We start from the raw sequence: 20,386 nt of genomic DNA, 5'->3' as shown, positions 1-20,386 counted from the left end.
AGGATTGGTTGTAAATTCCTCTTTATGGGAACTTGCTTCACACTCAGCATGAAGATTTAGTAGTGATAAAGGTCACCACACTTCTCAGTCTGTTTCAAACAAGCAAACACTGTCCTTTGGGTTGTTTGTGGTATGTGTGCTTTCAAATAGATATTAATGCTAAGAATGTGCAGGAACTGGCAAAAGAGGTTCAAGTATTTCGTGTGCATATTGGTTGTGTAAACAAGATAGATTTCCTGAACCCAGTTTTCAAATCTTTATTTTCTCTTCCCATTTTCCCATATAAAGGAGACTCTTTTCAACAAGCCTTTTTCACTGCTCCCTTTAAATTCTACAAATGCTACGTATCTCTTCAGATGTTTTTTCATCACATCTATTTACTTATGTGATAATAATGTTTGTTTGGAAAGGCACTAGAGCTTTCTTCTTGATGGGGATTGGAGGAGGGATCATCTAAAGAGTCGCTTAATGGAGCTACCCTTATTAGTGCCACTTGATGAGGGCATTTTGAAATTCCATGTTCAAGTTGAGAAGTGTCAGGCCTGAAGGCTCTCAACAGTTTTGGAAATAGAAAAAGTAACATTTCTTGTTTGTAATTACTAAGCATCAACAGTGCCTGCATGATCTGCCAGCATAAGGAGTGTACTCTAGTCTTAAAGTAAGTTGTTCAGTGTTCTTAAACATTTATCTATTCCCTACATATTTACAGTATGATTCATGGAAAACATGTTATGCAAGAATGATGTATCACGATCTTGTTCTTGGTTCTTTTCTTGCTGCTCTGTGACTGCAGTGCTCTTGCACTGAAGGTGGAATGAAGAAGCTTTGTTTTATCAGCACTAATATCTCATCAGAGCAGCTGTCAAGGTTAAAACGTTGCTGTAGTACTTTGAAGGGCAGTCTTCAAGAGGTGGTGATGCCACAAGAGCAAAGAATGTTTAAATTACTTTTTTTTTTTAATTAAGAATTAAAAAAACCTGAAATATAAGGGGAGAAAGCATTCAACTGTTTGTTCAGATTAATATGTGTGATTTTGTAATTTATTAATGAAATGTGCTGCAGTAAGAGCTTAATGTATCTTTCTATTCCACTGTTACCCATTATATCTACTAGCGATGAGCTCCGGGCTTATGGTGCTTTTGTGTCACACTAAGATGCACCTCTTCATGACACATGTGGAACTTAGTAGGTTAGAGACATGTTTTGGTTTGTTTTCCATAAGATTAGGTACCTCTCCCCCACTGCTGCTGGGTGTCCCTATTACGTGGCAGGCTGCAAATAGACACAGCTCTTCCCAAGCCGTGTGAGCAGCTCACTGCCCCACAGTGTCAGAGCCTGTAACCACTCCCCGGGAATCTGGCATTGGGGTTGGACTCGATGATCTCTTTAGGTCCCTTCCAACCCCTATGATTCTATGATTCATTTACTGTAATGGAAATGTTATTCATATTAGAGCCTCCAGTCATTAGATATTAACAGTGAATGGCAATTCTGATTATCAAGTATGTACTCAAGCTTTGAAGCTAGGCCTAATGCTTTGTACTTGAACTTTTTCAGTGAGTGCTCATCTAACATAAGCTGTGGTGAAAAGCTATGGGAATTGCATCTGTAAAACACGTTATTTGTTTTTGTTGTTCTGTCTTTGTTGTTTGTTTTTTTTTTTCCAGTTTGTATACATAACACATGATGACGTTAACATATTTCCATCTGAATTGAAACAAAATTTTTGAAAGCATTTCTGCCATTTTTTTCCCCTTGGAAAGTTTGCTATTTACCATGCAACATCATTAATGTTCTTCTTTTTTAACTGTAATTTCTTTTATTTATGCTTTCTATTCTGGCTTCATTTAAATGAAGTTGTACTAGAAACAAATACACGTATCTTTAAAGGGAAATTGAGCCACCAGACTATCACTCTGTCCAACTCCGTCCACACACTGCTCTTTGTATTTTTAAAGAAACTTTAAAGAAAGTAATGATACTGCTTAGTTCCTCTGGTTCTGTTTTCTGTTCTCTGATCCTGGTTATAAATCCCTTCCTATACAGTTATACCCTATCCTCCTTGACTCTTTCCTACTCTTTCCTACTTAGTGTTTTATGAGTTGCTGTGTGTAGCTTAATGTAATTGTCATTCTGAAGCGTTATAAATGACCTCTATACACCCAGAACTCACAGTGTGCTCAAAATACTTTTAAAATGCTTTTATTCTCATAACTGGGGCTAAAAACAGACTTTAAAACATCAACAAGGCAATCTTAGAGACTTATTCAAGTCTGTGAGGAAAACTAGGATGCCAGACTTAGGTGGAAACAAGCGCAGTTCACATTGGTATAAGAAAAAAACATATTGAAAGCCTCAGAAATCTGCTTTTACTGAACCTTATTGTTTTGACTTCAGATTATTTTTTTATCATAACAGAATGGCATTATTTAAACTTTTAGAGTAGCTTAAGCTTTGCTGAGCTTTACCCAACCATCCTTTCAACTAAGAAATGATTTTGCATTATTAACTCAATATAACTGTTTAAATTGAACTGTATCTGTATTTGCATGTATGATTTTTTTTTCATATAAATGAATGCATTTGGTCCTTATGCAGCAGTATTTGATGGTCACTCTTAAGGTAGGCATAGAAAACACTAGCATTAGAAGGTTTTTTTAGATGTTCCTGTGAGTATCAATAAAGTCAGATGGTAAAGGGTGTGATTAACTCCTGTGATCTAAAATATTAAATGATCCAGTTATTGCTCTCATTAACAGCTTCTTTCACAAATGGGTGCATTATATGCTGTCAAAGTTCCTTCTCTGGCCTTTGGTATGTGAAACACAGGATCCTACTATCAACTCGTATTTAATGTCAGCTTATAATTGAACTAGTTCTCTGATTTTCAAGGAGATAAGTGGAATTTTTAGGTTCAGGATTGTTCTATTTGCCTTTCATACCATACGTACAATATGCTCTAAAACCAAAACTATATTAAAGGTTTGCTAGGTAGAGAGAAAACAAAAGCAAATCCACTTATGTCCAGCACCATTTTAAAGCAATCACAGTCTTGCAATATTTAGCTTTCTTTTTGTCTTCATTCACTATATTAATTTGACAGGCCATCTTTATGTCGTTGTGAAGAGCTTAGCTGTGCAGATTTTATTTGACAGAAACTTTGTAAAGAAACATTTTAAAGCTCTTTATTGTGGTATTAGTATTCTCTGATGATTTTTATGTACAAGGTTCCTCTGTTGCACTAAGGAAGTAAACTGAGCCAGCTGACAGATGCTTATTTTTTTAATGAGTCTTAGCTGAGGGAAGAGGGAAAAAAAACCCAAACAACTGGAGAAGAGAATCAGGTTCAGAGTGGTTTGTGAAGTAGATGTTATTTTTGAGCGTTTGTTGAAATAGTTTACTATGGTGATAACAAAGCAGAAGTGATGTGACAGCCAAAGAACCCAAGGACCCATGTTTTCTATCTCTACCTCTTCCCACCCTGAATCGTGGAAAAGAGAAGCTGTATAAGCCTGATCCATAAGTCAATGTTGTCTTGTCTTATTGTGAGGAAATAATGCAGTCAAACTGAGCAACTAGCTCTGGTCATTAATAACACCCACTTTTCCTCCTGATAATGTCTTGATACGCATTTGCAAACAATGTATGTTTTAGCAGTAAGAGTAATCTGGGGCTACCTGATCTAATACACTGCTCTCTCAAAGGGAAAATGGATACAAGGATAAAAGCCAAAGTGAGGCATTAGAGTTTGCTCAATCTGCTGTGTGTTAATTACTCATCCTCCTGTTAGGAATTGACACGCATCAGACATGCTAGGGAAGTGGCTTAAAATGATCTATTTCTTTAACATCTGTAGATTTTTTGCAGCAAGCAATGTGTCATCATCCATGTGGGTGTATGGTGAAGATACAGGTAGGTGAGATTAATGGTTTTTATTTTTATTTTTTTTTGTCTGTATTACACATTAACATAGAATTAAATTTGGGTGATCTTACATTCTGCATTCCAAGTAGTTCCATATAGAGTAATTTATGACATATTTGAGGGACAAAAATAAAAATTGAAAAAAATTGGAAATGAGATCTAAAGAAAAAGAAGTGTAAATCGACCACTAATTTGGGGGGAGGGGGTTTATTTGAGAGATCTAATATAAATTTTCACCTTGAAATTAATGCATGCTGTCATGAGCTGAATTCAGCTCCTATTTAACACACATAAGGCCCATGTGTGTCAAATTCTGTATGAATTTGAGAGGTCATTTTAGGGAAAAACAAATGATCCGAACCAGTTTTGCACAATTTTCTTTCACCTTTCTTGATATATATTATAATGTTATTATTATTATGATTAATATTTGTTTTTTTTCTGCTTCTTTCATTCTGAGAATTAGTCTTAAAAGTATATTGCTATTTCTTGCTGTGCATTTTTAACTGTGATTATGGACAAGATGGAAGGTGGCTTTAGAGTCAATGGTATAATGCAATTCAGAAAGCTTGAGCGGAGGTGGCAGCTTGTTTGTCTTCAGAGAGACAAGCATCAATTTTATGGGATGTATGTTGTGCTGTAGAGGAGAGCCTCCTTTTTGCAATACACTTCCTCTTTGTTGCTGTTGGTATTTGGTGGCTTTTGTTGTTGTTTGTTTCTTTTGTTTTGTTTTATATTTCCATGGTATTTCAATAAGGCCTTTCTGGCTTGGGCAGGGGATTGTGTGTTTAGTGATGTGCAGGAAGGGTTCACACTATTTTTTCAGTAGGCCCAGGTGAGAAAAAGTCAAAAAGCTTTTCAGTAATTGGTTGGTGGGAGAGGGCTGGATTTTTGTGTGCTCCTTAATTATACTTGCTGGTGAATTTCTGTCCTTCTTTACTCGTATATTGAATAACTAACTGAGTGACTAGATTGTAGGGGGAACAAGACAAGCATTGAAAATACTATATTAAATGAGAAAAGAATAATTTACACCAACAATCCAAATGATGTAGTGTTGTGAAGACATTTTCATTGGGCCATATTGACTCCTTCAACCAATATTGTTTGAAGCAGAGAGAATGAAAGAATATTGATTGTAATATGAATATTGTGTTCTAATATTGGTGGTAATTTTCTTTTTATGTTCTGCATCTTACCAGCTTAAACCAGTCACAATTACTTCTCTACTAAACTAATTATGCTATTTTAAGCATTTGCCAAACTCTAACAAAACAGCAAAGCTGCAAGTTTAAGTTAATCCTTCTGAAAAAATTGACATGCATTCAAAATTAGCAAGTATGTATATACCTACAGATGCAATTATCTATTATATATACAATATAGTTTAAGAATCCAATCATACAGAGATATGACAGTGTATACCCCACACTGCCTATACAAAGTGTGAATTCTGAACTGTTGATATGCTAGCATTTTAAAAGAACTGTATATTTGTTCATAGCTCCTTAAATTTTTTATTTTTTATTTAATTTTTTTAAGGTAAGAAAGCCTGGACAGTAATTGTATTCTGTTGTTCTGTTCTGCAGCAAAATCCCAAGTTGCACCGAAAGCCATTTCTTTCTGTGTGTTCAACAGAAATGATTTTCTTAGAACAGAATCCCAAGCAACGTTACATAATCTCCAGGAAGCAGGATGGAGAAATAAAAATAAGCTTCTCCAAAAGAAAAAGGCAAACAAGCAAAAAATCAATTGTTTTACCAAGCTGAGTCTTCAGGACTCAAGCGTAGCACTATTACTCTTTTTAGAAGATGAATGCAAGTAAAGAATTTCCAAAATGCTTTTATTTCAAATTTACTTGAAGCATGAACAAACCCTACAGGAAAGGGAGTAATTAATTTTTCTCTTTTTACCAAAGTGCAGTGAAACTTTGAACAACATTATATTTGGCAGCAATTTTGCAAATTTTACTGTATTTGCAGTCTTTGGGACAGTAAATCATCAAACAACGATATCATGCTCTTACTTATTTGATGCTTTCCAGTTGTATCATGATGAAGTGCAGTCGTGTACAACCTAACCACTGCAAAAGACTGATCACTTTGGAAGCTAGTATATTTAAACAGTAAAGGCCACATTGCATTTCTCTTTGTTGCTTTAGAAAAAAGTAACTTTTTTTTCTTTGTTTTAAAGAAGGCAATAATCTGCTGTTGTCATTCACATGTGGAATTTTTTCCCCTTTATGCGTCCTTTTCATTTGAATAGGATTAAAATAAACCTCTTGAAAATAAATGGCATTCACATGTTGAAAAAATATTATTAGTTTTCATTTGTAATTTTTTTTTACATTTAAGAAAAATTGAAAAACAAAAAAAAAAACACGACACATTTTCTAATGAAGAAAATGCAGAAGATATTTCAGAATTTTATCTGGGGAATAAAGCATCTCTCCTACTGCTTGTTTTTAAAGACTTAATGATCTCCCCCAAAACACAGAGCAGAGGGATATTTATTTATTTTAAATAACCAGTCTGAACAATTCAGACTACTAGCCCAGCAACAGGACACCAGTTGTTAATGTCAGAAAAATAGAGACTTTTCTTCACAACAGGCTTTGCAGAAGATTGTGGATTCATTATATGAACACATTTGTAAGTCTTTTACAGCTTTATCATTGTATGGAAAATTGTACAGTACAATTATTCTTTTGTTTTTGATTTTTTTCTCATAGATATTTCAAACTATTCACCTCCTACACTGAAACTAGAGAGTAGATTTAGGCTCATTTGTTTTGTGAAAAATACAGTCTTAGCCTAGGTGTGAAACTGAGGTCGAATCTTTTAATACTTTCAGTGTTAGGACTGAAGATAGTATCTAACTACTGGCAAACAGAATAGATGATGGAAATATAAAATTCATTTTATTCTTCCCAAGCAAAGAAAGTATGAAAAGGTAATTGCCAAAACATCAATTCAGTTCAATCCAAATTAAGGCATAATTGGGGTGATTGCCTGAGCAAGTTATTTGTGGTACCTTTTAAAAAGAAATCAGGACAGATTTTGTAAAATGTGTTTTCTATCGTATTAAGAGTGAAAAACAATGAATGGAATAAAAAAATCAGAATTGCTGGTAAGGATTGCATCATCCATGTGTGGCCATAGTAGAGCCTTTTTTGGTTCCTCCCTTTTGCTCCAGATGGAAGAAATGTGGGCATTTTTATCCTTGTAGCATGAGATCTAGAGGATCCATTTTATACACCAGGAAGCTGAGAAAGGTAAAAATGCTTTGCTGATTTGTAACATTCTTTGTTCTTTCTCACCCCTGGGAGAAGCTGTCCTTGACTTAGGGATGTTTTTTCCCCCACGTTCTTTGCTGTTGTGTACTTTGTCAGTAGAGAGGCACATACAAAATCCAAGTGCATCTTTCATGCCCTGCTAATGCTGGTAATTTAGGTTCTTATGTAAAGAGATAACTAAAGAAGTATTGTATGTATGAAATCAAATGCCAAGTAGACTGTTATCCATAGGTAATGGACAAAAGCAGTTTCTCTATGCTCATAGCTTCAATGGGGCAGCTTGCAGCATTTCTTTCTCATGCAGTAGTTAGCTGCTCCTTTGGATTCTTAAGATCTCCTTCAGTACAATACTGAAAGTTAAAACATTTAAAAAAAAGCTTTCATATCAAGGTCACTTTCTTGATAGCAGCTTCCCTCCAAAGAGCACGTAATTAATAGTTGTATTAACTTGATTTAGTCCTTCTCTCTGGTTGATTTTCCCTACATACTATACCTTACAGCATGTGCTATTTCTCCTTTTCTTCCCCCGTTCAAACTACTGCTTTCTACTATCATTTTCATCTTTGTTAAGAACCATTTCTAAGGCACCATAAATAAAAGGCACTTTACAAGCATAGGGTAAGATACCTTCTTTGCTCCCAAACAGTTTGAGGTTCAGATACATCCTTGATTTCTGGTGTACGTTTTTACATAATGCAGCAACCTGGGAATTTTAAGGTAGACTACTTAATCTCCAGATTTATTCCTACAGTTTTTCATGATGCAGTCACAACTGTATTTGGTTGTTTAAGTGATCTTTGGTTCTCTACATGGCATGGAGGCTCTTCAAACACTGATACCTCTGCTTGCACTCTCCAGGCATAGATGTTTGGGCATATACGTTTGCATCTAAAAGCTGCACATGATGGAAAAAATCAGAGTTTGGGACCAGTTAGCTCTCTCTTTCTCCTTCTTCTACCCTTTCATTTTTTTTTCCTCGATACCATAACTGTTTTTTTTGTTTTTTTTTGTTTTTCCATTCTTTTTAATGAAAATTCTCCTGACTTCCAATGCTATTGTCACAGTGCTGTGGTAAAATCCAGCTGGCACATTCCATCATAATGCTTTTTAAAAGATAATTCCTGCTACTTTGAAAATAGTAAGGGATGCCTACTATAGAATTTTCAGATTTAATGTCTGCATATATATTTATACGTAGATTCCACAGTTTACTCAGTACATCATGGTTCCTCTGACTGACCTGAAATAGCCAAAAATGGTTTTTCACTGATTGCTTCTTTTGAAAAGATATTATAGACTTATCCTAATTCATAGAAGATCACATTCTATTATCAGAAATAACTTTACTGTTTTTAGAGGCATCTGTGACTTAGAAGAAACCAATTATATAAAGATATGAAAAACACTGTCTTTTTTTTATATTCACAGAAGTTTGCATATTGTTCTTTTTTTTTTAATACTGGAAAACTACTCTGTAGACCAGAAATGATTTATGTAGACGAAACCAGAGGTGACGTGAAAGGTCCGTAGTGTTCATGAATCAGTGAACAGCAGTCAGTTCAAACATCTGATAAGAATCATTATAAATAAATTCTAATAAAATGCTCCAGTAATAAATTTCTCATTGCAGTAATTAGATCTTCCCCTTCCTCCCTGCTACTGCTTTGTGTTCCTGAGGAGCTGAACAGTCTCCTCCAGCAGTTCCACACTTGAAGGAGTGGGAAGGGAAGAATGAAATGATGTGTAACTTCTGGGGAGAAGTGTGAAGTGAAATTAAGTCTCTTTACACCACCTCCATCAGGAATAGTTTTGGGGAGTTGAGAAAACTGCTATGATAAAGAGCTCCTTCACCATGTCTAAAGGCCTGTGATAGTATCAGTCAAAAGAACTGGCTTTCATCCTTTTCCATCAAAACCTCAATAACCCACCCTTAATAATACATTTAAAGGGATGAAATTGTAGAAGGAAAAATATTTCTAGAAACTGTCTTATTAACACTTCTGTGATTAGGTATTCCATTTGAGCAACCTGATCTGGTGGCAGGTGTCTGTTGGAGCTAGATGAGCTTTAAAGGTCACTTCCAACCTAAAGCATTCCATGGTTCATGGTTCTCTGATTGTAAATTCAACCCAAATGCTTGCCACATTTCTTTATTGTTCTGTTTGTTCTGTCGCTGAAACTGAAGCACGGTACTGATGTGTTCTGGAGCTCTCAGCTGCACAGCTGGGCATCGTCCTGCATGGCTTGGTGCTGGAGCTGCACTGAGTGCACTTCGGTTCCCTGGCTAAGTGCTGCCTCCTGTCCATTTCAGGAACAAGGACAAAAAAAAAATTGCAATCTGTACCAGAGAAAAAGCTTTAAAAAAAAGTATCTGAGGCCAAATAAAATAAAATAAAATAAAATAAAATAAAATAAAATAAAATAAAATAAAATAAAACACCTTTAGAATATGCTTGGTTAGAGATTCATGATTTCTGAACTGCATATTTCAATTTGCAGCTTCCATAATCACTGAAGACATAAATTCAAAACACTGAACTAATGTGGAAATGCTGTACAGGCTGGGTCTGAGTTTAATCCTCAGAGTAAAACAACACAGAATGTCACCACAGGGTGCTCGTATGGGCTTTTGTGCAGGCTGACAGAGTAACGGCTTGAGTCTGTCTGTCTTTAAAGGGCTGCATTAATAAACTCTTCTCCTTTAGCATTCCCTTGCTTGACATGCAGGTCATAATGGGAAACAAGCCTTGCTTGCTACTGTTCTTTGCTCTGTACGTGACATATGCTTTGGCACAGGTTTCTGAGTGTTCTCAGCAGTCTTTCCATATTGGCATGTTAAGTTTTGTATGTCAAAAAATCAAAGTACCTTTTGAAATGCTGCAACGCTTACTTATAATGATCACTTAGCGGAGTTATTGTGGGATAGCGATCTTGCTTAGTGAAAAGCAATTAGTGACTGTGATGCCTTTGCAATTTACTTTGTGTGTAAATCCCTGCTCTGTGTGTGGATTCTGACAGAGACTGAAGTAGTTCGAGAGAAAATGGAGATACTGTTACCTAAGGCTGTGGTCATAGAGATGCTGCTCTTTTTATTTATATGCACAGTTTTGTTTGAAGACAAAAAAGCAGCAGATGTTTGCTCTGCCGCTTGCTGGTGCTCTCTTTTAGTCCAAGTCAAAGAAAGTTTCAACTACCTTTTGTCATGGGGAGTGCTTCAGAACTGTGGAATAATCTCAAGCTGCACCAAAATGTTTCCACTGTGTTAGTGGCTTGTCTGAGATAATGAGAGTTAGTGCTGGAATGTGAAGAGCAATCACTCCTTGTGACACTGCTGGAGAATTTCCCTCCTGAGGAAAGAAGCTCATCTCAATTTTCACACGCACTCAGAAGCGAGTATTTCCAATCTAAACTGCCAATTTATTAAAAGAGGAATCTATATCTTGAATTGAGAGAAAGATTATATTTCCAGAATTTCATTGTCTTTGGAGTAAATTGTAATGCGTTTCATTTCATTTTGTTCCATTCTTGGATTGTGTGTATCTGCGGTTGTAAATTGTTACCTTTAGGTTTTGTTGCTGAGAAAAAGTATCCAATTGATGTGAACCATGTGAACCCCTTAGGAAATTATTAAGATGCATCAATTCAGAGTGCTTCAGAACACAGATTAAATATTTAGTGTACAGGCTGGATCCCTCCTTATAGAGAGGGTCTGATGTAAGCATAGCATCTCTAATATGTAGCCAGTTTAATAACTGAATTGTAGAATCCTATGTAAATAGGCAATAGGGTGAATATTTTGATTTCAGACAGAAGAAGTGAACTTTACATCAGTGAGAGTGTGTACTCAGGGAATCCAATTTCACTTAGCTGAATGAAATTTCTGATAGGGTCTGAAGGCTCCAGGTGGGTTGATGTGGAGGTTTGTGTTCTCATTGTCTAGTTCATTGGTCTTTCAGTGGCTGTGCAAGTGGGTACAGAATTAGAGGGCTGGCTGTTTTATGATGTTTGATGTATATATATAGAGACAAAAGTAAGCTGCCTATTCCCAACATTCTAAAGATCAATATAAAGTTTTGTTGCTATGGTTGAAATATTGTAGAGGTATACTGACCTGATTACCATCTGCATTGCAGAATTCTGTTGGCTCAGTGTGTTACTTGGAGTACTTTGTGTGCATTTATCTGCAGTGTGGTTTCACAGACTGAGCTATACAGTACTCCAGTAAATACAAGTATTTCTTTACCGGTAGCTGCACTTAGCTTTCTTTTAGAAATACTTCTAAATTCTTCAAAAACAATTTAATTTAAAAACATATCTAAATCCAGAGATGATATTTTCTCCTTTCAAGAAATCAGTGTGAACAAGATGGATAACTGGGTGCAGATCCATTCACGTGCGTGTAATATACTGTGATGGGACAGGCAGATGTTCCCTCTGACAGACTGTGGGCTCCCTCACACAGTTTGGACTGATGGGCAGAAAATTACCCATATGTTTGAAATCCTTTGAAAGCACTGCTGAAAAGGTAGAACAACAGAACCATTTGGGCACACAGGTACACACAGCACGTCACATGCTTTCAGGAAACACTGATACAGCCTTAGCTATTGCTTCATTACCGGTTTGTCCTAATAAACAAATGGTTCCAGTAAACATCAACGGTTTCTGGAAAAATGCACTCTGAGAACTGTAATTGAATCTCAAGGTAGAAGCCAAGAAAAAGAAAGGGCTACGGAGAAACAGACAGACATAAAGATGATGGAGAGAGTCCTACAAGACACAAAATGAAAGGCAAGCAAAGATGCCCGAAGTGTTTCAATGTTCTGGAAAGCAGCCAAAGAGACATTGATTTATTAAAGAGTACCATCACAACTTCCTTTTCTCAGTGTGATGGTGCCATTAGCAGCTCCTTGAACAGTCTGTGTGAGAAAGAGCAGCTAAAACACTGGCTCATGTTGGGTCTTTTCATATGTTGGCCCCTCAGCATATGGCTGCCCACTGTGCCGGTCCCTGTGACCCACACTGGGTTCAGAAACAGTGTCTGTTGTGGAGCAATGAAAATATGGGGCAATCTGGCTGCACCTTGCATACCTGGAGATGAGAAATAACTGCCCTTGCCAGGACATCAGTGGTGGAGGTCTTACTGACACTGTGAGAAAAACAGTTGAGACCCTGGGCAACCTAATTCTATGGCTGACTCTGGCATTGTTTCCAAGAAGACATGACTTCAGGTTGCAAAGAAACAGGGTTTTTTTTTTTGCTTATTCTCGGAAGCTGTTTTAACAGTGCTGCTGAAATGACAAGTGGCAGTGCTGGCATGCTCTGTACAGATGGCTCCAAAAACGTGTACATTCCTCCCCAAATAAACACAGTGACATAACCCTCAGGTATGAGACTGTTCTCACCTTACTAAAAATGAGAAGTATGTCAATGAGATGTAGCATGGATTTGTTTTATCAGATATATAGTCAGAAATAAGAGCAGATAGGCTTGCTGTGTAAGTTCAGTATGAAAGCTTTGCTGAAAGGTAGGCTGCTGCTTGATTAACTGAACTATTAGAAGTGATAAAACTGATCCATTTGTTATCATCCAGTGCATAAAGACTTCAAGATTTAAAGAGCCTGGACTAAATAACAAAGCAATTTATAAACTCATAAACTGAAAATTACAGGGAAGTAGTACTTAAGCACTCATAGTAACTTTTTATCATATTACTGAAGATTATCAAATTCTAAGCCCAACTTATGATTAAGCCCAACTGATGATTATCGAATTCTAAGTGAAATCTCACCTTAGGAAAGTCAGTTAAAGCAATGGCTATAGTCTTGTACTGATATTGCACAAGTAAGGCAAGTTTTTGTATTTATTTACTAGTACAAGACTATAACATTTTTATTTTTCATATCAGATCCCCTACATCAGCTAATGTGAACTGATTTATACTTCTGCTAGCAGAAGCAAGTTGGCTGATACCAGCTGATGATTGGTCTTAGTTGATTCTACTATTTGGCAAAAGATCTTTACCCTAAGCAAATCTGAGTGTTATCTTGAAGAAAGAATATTCGTGTGTTTAATTAAACACATACAAATTAGCAGTAGTTGGTTTCAGATCAGCCTGTCTTAAGGAGAATACAATGATGCGTCCTACTGTGAAGATGGAAATACTCATGTGCTGGATTTTAAAAAGCATTATTGCTATACAACTGTAAGTGTTCACTGCATTCTCTTGAATTGATTTTATGGGCAGTGGAATGAAGTTGGCTAGAGATGAGCAAACATTTGCATGGAGCTAATCTGATGACATTAGCTTCTTTTTCTGCTCAGGAATAACTGGAGTTGTTTAATTCATTGATTTCATTTTATTCAACTAATATATTGATGAGTAGAAGTTCCTAATGAAGGGATGAATGGAGTGCTACTGCTTACCAGTATTCAGTACTTGATATCTAACTTGTATTGTTCAAATCAGGATGATGACACCTTGAAAGTCTTGTTTCTTTTTTGTTATGTATGGAAGCATAATCTCTAAAATCATAATGAAGATTTGCAGGAGGTCTCCAGGATAAAGGAAATTAGAGAAACACAGTAACATTTCAGGGAATTTAGTTAAAATACTATTTTTTAACAGCCAGTAAATTCTTACCTAGTTTTCCTTGTATCAGTTCTCTGGAAAAAGGTTTTGTAAATTTCTATCTTGCTTTCATGGACTATTCACTAAAAAAAAGTCAAGTCCATCATCGTCTCAGAGTGACCTCCTCCCTTATCAGGACTGGTGCTGAAGCCCAAATAGTGCAGTGTAAAAATGGGAGAGGTTGTGGAAGACTTTTCTGGTGGCTGCCAGGGTTTTCCTTGTCAGAACAAGTGGCTGAATCAGTCCTCACTAAAAGCAGTAGAGAAGTGGCAAAAGTATAGCACTTGTCATAGAAATTATGGACAAGGAGTTAAGTTATACCGTCTAAGAATGGCCACTAGTAATTGTAATATGTTGGCTGCCTTACGAGACTTGTAGAGATGGAAGTTTTGAATATTATGAGAAAAAATACCACTTTGTCACAGAAAGAACACAGCACAAGCTAGATTAATTGGTGGACCCTTCATGTTTTTATGTATCATTTTGCTATGGAGTAAAAAGGGAAAACAAATTGCATATTCTTAATTGTAAGAGAAATTACAATCTATATAAATTCACTGTATATGACCCGGGGTCTAGAATAAGAGAAAGCTCTCGTCTGTCTCCATCCTGTTTGTCACACCTACACGTAGAATATAGTACACTGGACAGCTTAATTTTTTTTAAACTGTGGTGATGTCTAATGATCAGGTTGTTGGCTCCTACTCCTGGGACAGTATCCTGACTTTGCCGTATAACAAATACATACAGAAACCAATTTCTTGCATCAAGAGCTGTGAAAGTGCTAAAGTAATACAAATTAATGAAAACAAAACAAAACAAAAATGTGCACTGAAAACACAGAAAAGAGAGAGTTTATATACAGACTGAACTACACAAAAGGTTTGTTACTCTACTGTACTGCTGAAATCCAAACAGTAAAAGCTAAAAAAGCAGCAGCAGTACCAACTCCCATAAATTTACAGTGCATTAAGAGTAAAGGTCTTGATTTCTTTTTACTATAAATACAAATATTTCTAGCTTTCTAAATGTTTAAAATCATTTGCACTACCTGATATAAATTTTGTGAGATTTTAATGTTGTTACACCTCATATAAAATGCACCTCATTAATATCTTCTCCTGGGACAGAATCCTAAGTAAATAACAAAGCAAACAAATAAAAAAAACCCCTCATTTCACCTCCTTGTAATGCCAGTATATTCATGGCCATCGTGTTTCTTCCCTCCTCAATTCCTTTATTAATCAGTTTTTGTTTTATGATAATTTTTGTTTGGTTGGTTGGTTGTTTTTTTTGTTTTGTTTTGTTTTTTGTTTGTTTGGTTGGTTGTTTTAGTGAGCAAAACCCTTTGTTTTAAATCCAAAAGTACTGAGACCTTAGTTGAAGAAGAGGACTCGCTACAGTCAGTGGAAGTTTTGTCATTGCTACTGATGGGTCAAATGTCTAATTTCAATATCTTTCTGAGTGTTCATATAGCATCTGGCAAACTAGGGACTCTACCATTTAGCACTAATATTTATGTAATAATCTTGCAGTTCCCAGGAATCTTATGTTACATGCAAGATGAGAAACTTAGTCTTCATTTTCTTATCTTATAATGCAGTAAGTGGTAATATTGATGTTATTTCCAGTCTTCTCTGTCGTTAATAAATATGCCAAGATATGATCATGACTTATGTGCCTTTAATAAGGTAATGGAACCCTTAATATATCTACAACTTGATTTTTTTTTTTAATTCTAGTAGTTAAGGTGCCAGTAAGATTATGCTGATCATATATAACTTGATTAATTATGGTTCCACAATTATTATTTATTGTTTCAGTTTTTTACTATCAACTAATTTTAAGTACCCTTAATAATTAATCAATCCTTTTTCATTCCACAGCCAAAATATATTATACTCCATTTGATGGTAAGAGCTAAATTTAGTTAAGGGCTGTGATATGATCTAGTACAGAAACACCATGCCCTAAAGCTAAAACTCCTATCACTGTCCCTGTAGAAGACTGTTGTGTATTTTTGGTAGCATCATAGGAAATTGCCCATTATTAAAAAAAAAAATAAGATAAAAATAAAAGAGTATATAATGTTATTTGAAACAGAGTTTCTGATTGCCTGTTCTTTAAAAGAACAGCAAGATTCCTACTGATTTTAACAGCCTTTAACCCAAACCCAAGAACAGCTCTCTTGGACCAGCCTTTCTTACAATGACTTGTCAGTGCCTTCTATTTACTTTCTTGGTATTGCTTACAGATCCAGAATACTGAACTAAGCTTCACAAACAGGCCTTTCTTCTAACTTCAGAGATAGGTGCAAAAAATAAAATAAAATAAAAATAAATGATTAATATTCGTATATTAAAGGCAGAAAAGAACATTTCCTAACTTCCACTCTGTAAACTAATGGAAGGAAGACACAAGTGAGAACATATGCTAAAGGTAGCTGTCCTAAATATAAGGTTCCATGTTTGCAGAAAGGTACTGACATTTGCTGGCTTTCATCTGTGAGTTTCTGCAGTGCTACAAGCTTCTGCAAGAGGAACTGATAACTTCCTCATAACTTCTTGTGCCATTGGTAAAGAGAGTGTAAACACATTCATTTACTGCATGCATGAACAAAGCTAGTATTTTGAAAACTGTAATCAAACTTGGCAATGGAGGTGCCTTTCTGAACACAAATCAACATTTCTACCAGTAGCTGGAGTAATAAAGTTGCTTTGGCATTTTTTTTCTTCTTCTTTCGTCATGCATTTCACTGTCATTGAAGAAGCTCTTCTGCTCTTGAACAGTGGTACTTTTTTAGCACGTCCTCACCTTTCCAGTTCTTGAATTAGTATTTTCAACTGCTTGCTCTGAAAGAAGTTTGATATCATGTTTTTATTTCTTTGCTGAAGGAAGCAAAGGAACCTCTGCTGCTTCTTCAGTAGCTTCAATACCCTATTTAGATTTTTCTTTCTTAATGATTTTTAAAGGAACCTGGAGAACTTTGACTGTTAGCTTTCATTTCTGTTTTTTTTTTTCTATGTCTGCCTATTCTGCCTCTTCCAAGATCTTTTTGCATCTCTCTTCAGTGAAGTACTCCAGCCAGTTCATCTTTCAGAGTGCCAATGGCAGCCAGAAGATGTCATTGTCATACAGGATCTCCGCTTCCTTGTCCAGGCTTTCTCTTTCTCCCTGGTAATTGAATAAAGGGAAACATCTCTCCAATTTTTACAAAAAGGAGAAAGGAAGACACAGGGAATTACAGGCTGGTGAGCTTTACTTATGTGTCTGGGAATGTCATGGAACAGATCCTCCTAAGGTGGGCCCATGTAAAACTAATGAGGTCCAACAAAGCCAAGTGTAAAGTGATGTAGGAAATTTACATGAGGAAAATGGTTTTAAACTAAAGAAGGAGAGATTTAGCTAAGGTTAGGGGGAATTTTTTCACTGGAAAGGAAAGCGAGGTGCTGGCACAGGCTGCCCAGAGATGTTGTGGATGCCCTGTCTCTGGAGGTGTTCAAGGCCAGTCTGGATGGGGCCTCAGGCATCCTGATCTTGGTGATCTTTGAGATCCCTTCCAATGCAAGCCGTTCTGTGATTATGTACATCTGTTCTCAGCCTTCTTTCTATCCCAATTTTCTCCCTGTGCAGAAACTGGAGATAATCTAGGGAACAAAGTGTTCAATAATAACACTGCTAAAAATAAAACACCTTAAAAGATCACTTTGTGTAGCAGCATTAGAAATTGTTCCACTTCTTTGAAGGAGTAAGACATGAAGAATTGATTGAGTAACCAATTTAATAATGAACAGAATTTAGAATACAGAAAGATTAGTTGAGAGCCTTGGGACACAGTTCACTAAAATTTTATACGCTGCCTATGCTCAAAAACAGGGAAATTTTGATATAAAAGTGATTTATAGGCAATAGCTGTGCACAGTCTTTTATCATATTAATAAAATCTTTAACCAGTCTTTGAAAATTCTAAAGCCTCATCTGTTCAGTTGAGATGCACAGATCAGAAAGAACTGCTGGCTGGCAGATGTGCAGATACATTATCAGAAAATGTATTTCCAGCTTAACCAATATAATCTAATTCATTCTAATGTGATATTTCAAGTTTATTATAGTGTAATTGAATATAGAATAACAAAGTGCACTATACAGTAGACAAAATGAGGTGAATTGCCCAGGTTAAAGGTGACTAGGTTAGTCTGGCTTGATTGTTGGAAGTTGGGGTTAAATTGGCTGATGATTTAAAAGACCTAAAATTGCAGTCTAAATGAGAATGCTGCTCTTTTCCTTTTGAGGACTGCTACAGTGATGTAAAGGGCTTTTCTTTATGAAATTACACTTAACTTCTTTAAGTCTGTATTTTCCTTTCACATTAGTGTAGAAGTCATCACTTTGGTAAATGCTAAATTAAATCTCTCTTTTGCTTCCACTGAAACAGGCAACATCCTTTTTTTCATGACATAATACATATCAAACTTAATAGATCTCAGTGACTATATGTATCTGTGTCAATGTTTCTACTTGCATTCTAGCATAAAGTGTTTTCAGCAATCACTGTTTTGTTTTTCTATTTGAAATCAGCTTTGAAATGTTAGTAGTGTCACAGTTATTCTTATTTTGTATTCTCTCCAGAGACAGGAGTCTTTAAAACTCTCCTGATTACTGTTTGTTTAACAGTATGGATTTTAGTTTTCTCCCCCCAGTCGCCCTCATTATAGGCTGCTTCAGCAGGTGCCTATCCATTTGCCACCTGCCCTGGTGCAGTGAATGATTATGCAATTTAGTTAATGCATTTTAATTATTCAGGTGACATTTTACCTTATATGGTTAGATTGAATATGCAGGAATTGACTGCAGTCTTTAGTTTAAAAAGATATATATATATAGTCTGAAGAGTGCACAGTTTGTGACCAATAATAATGAATAAGTAATCAAACACAGAAATAAAAGTTCTGCTTAATCTCATTCCCATGACCATTTCTATATTTTCTGTCTCTCTCTCTTTTTAATTTATTAATTGAGTTATAGTCATTCCATATACACTATAACAGTTGATGCACTTAGTAGACAGTCTGTGTTTGTAGCTTTGTACATCAGTACCCAAAGCACATTGTGGTCACAGTGTGACGTACTGCTGGTTCACAAGGTCAGGGATGATTTTCAAGACAGTGGAGTCCAAAAATTGACTACTGTTTGTCTCATTTACTCTCCAAATTCATCTCTCACCTGATGATGCTGTTTAACCATTTGCTAATTACAGTGTGCATTGCAGTGAGACAGGTTAAATGAGTTAAATATACTTAATTGTTGCAAATAAGAAATGTCTCAGCTGCAGTCAGTAAGCCTCGAGTCTGTTGCACATTTATTCATTTTATATAAAGCACTTGAAAAAACAACCCCAAAACCAGCAAATCCACTTCTCTTTATTATCTTTGTTAAATATACAAGTAACAGGTTCCAGTTTAAACTTAAAAATACACATTATTGCAAAAACCAACCAACCAACCCAGATACCTACCAAAGTAGTATAAATTAGCACAAGTACTTTTACTGTTATCTGATTTACTGTTTGTGTTTCTCTGTTCCTCGTAGTGGCAGTTATCTCCCAGCAGGTCTAACAGCAGCAGCAATAACACCATGAAGTCAGTAGATGGCTGTAGAAAAGTATGTTGAACGCTCTTGTGTTAGAGTAATAAGATTGGGAAAGGCCTTGACCTGACTGGATGCGGCTTTTATCTGAAGTACATTTAAAGAGATAAAGGAGAAGCAGGGTGCAGTACATGTTCCTTTCTTTTCTGTTGGAGCTTTGCTTTGAGTTTAAAAATTTCTCAAATGCAGGATTTGTGAACTGGGTCCTTTAGCAAGGAGAAGTAATGGCTTGAGTGCCACTGGAGTCGTTTGCTGCTCTCTGATGATTTTTTTTTTTCCTTAAGATACCTTTGAAATCCTGCTATAAATTCCTGCAGAAATTCCTACAAAGGAAGCACCTTTAGATTCCATAATAACAATTGGGAAGTGATATCTTTCCATTTATTTATTTATTATTTCTTTTTTTTTTTTCTTCCTCCCCTCCACCCCCCCCCAAACCTTTTTTTTTTTTTTCTCCTCTCTCCAGTGTAGTTGGCTGCCTTTAGTGCACAGACCTGCTCATTAAATAGATACACCAAGAATTGTTACCTAAGCAAGCCTGACAGTAAGGAAAGGACAGACCGAGTTAGGAAGGAAAAAGGGAAGAAAAAAGACAGCCTGAAGCAAGTCACTTCACACGCAGAAAGAGCCACTGCACGAATGCTGTTCTCATAAACAAACAAATAAAAAAACCCACCACCTTGTATAAGAAGAGAACTGTGAGGACTTGACAGAAAAAGGCAAGATTTTCTACCCACTGTTTTCAGTTTTCCTTCCAGACATACTTGGTGAAGTAAGGAGACTTCTGTTTGCTGACAGAGCCCTTGATTTCTTTCAAGATGATGATGTATTTGTGGGTAGGTAGTGTCTCTCTCCATGTCAATCTTTTATTAGTAAACTGACTTTGGAAC

General features: G+C 36.1%; 1 protein-coding gene and 1 pseudogene across 14 annotated transcripts in view; one reads left to right on the top strand and one right to left on the bottom strand.

The window, feature by feature from the left end:
• RBFOX1 (RNA binding fox-1 homolog 1) overlaps window positions 1-20,386 on the top strand; it is a 719,068-nt gene that overhangs the window by 369,432 nt on the left and 329,250 nt on the right. The window lies entirely within an intron of this gene.
• On the bottom strand, window positions 16,493-20,353 carry LOC136046407 (borealin-like; annotated as a pseudogene).

This window comes from Cyrtonyx montezumae, unplaced genomic scaffold (genome assembly GCF_038088225.1).
Source record: "Cyrtonyx montezumae isolate F1298 unplaced genomic scaffold, pur_monq_1.0 scaffold_16, whole genome shotgun sequence".
Lineage (NCBI taxonomy): Eukaryota > Metazoa > Chordata > Aves > Galliformes > Odontophoridae > Cyrtonyx > Cyrtonyx montezumae.
This window is presented reverse-complemented; position numbering and strand designations above follow the sequence as displayed.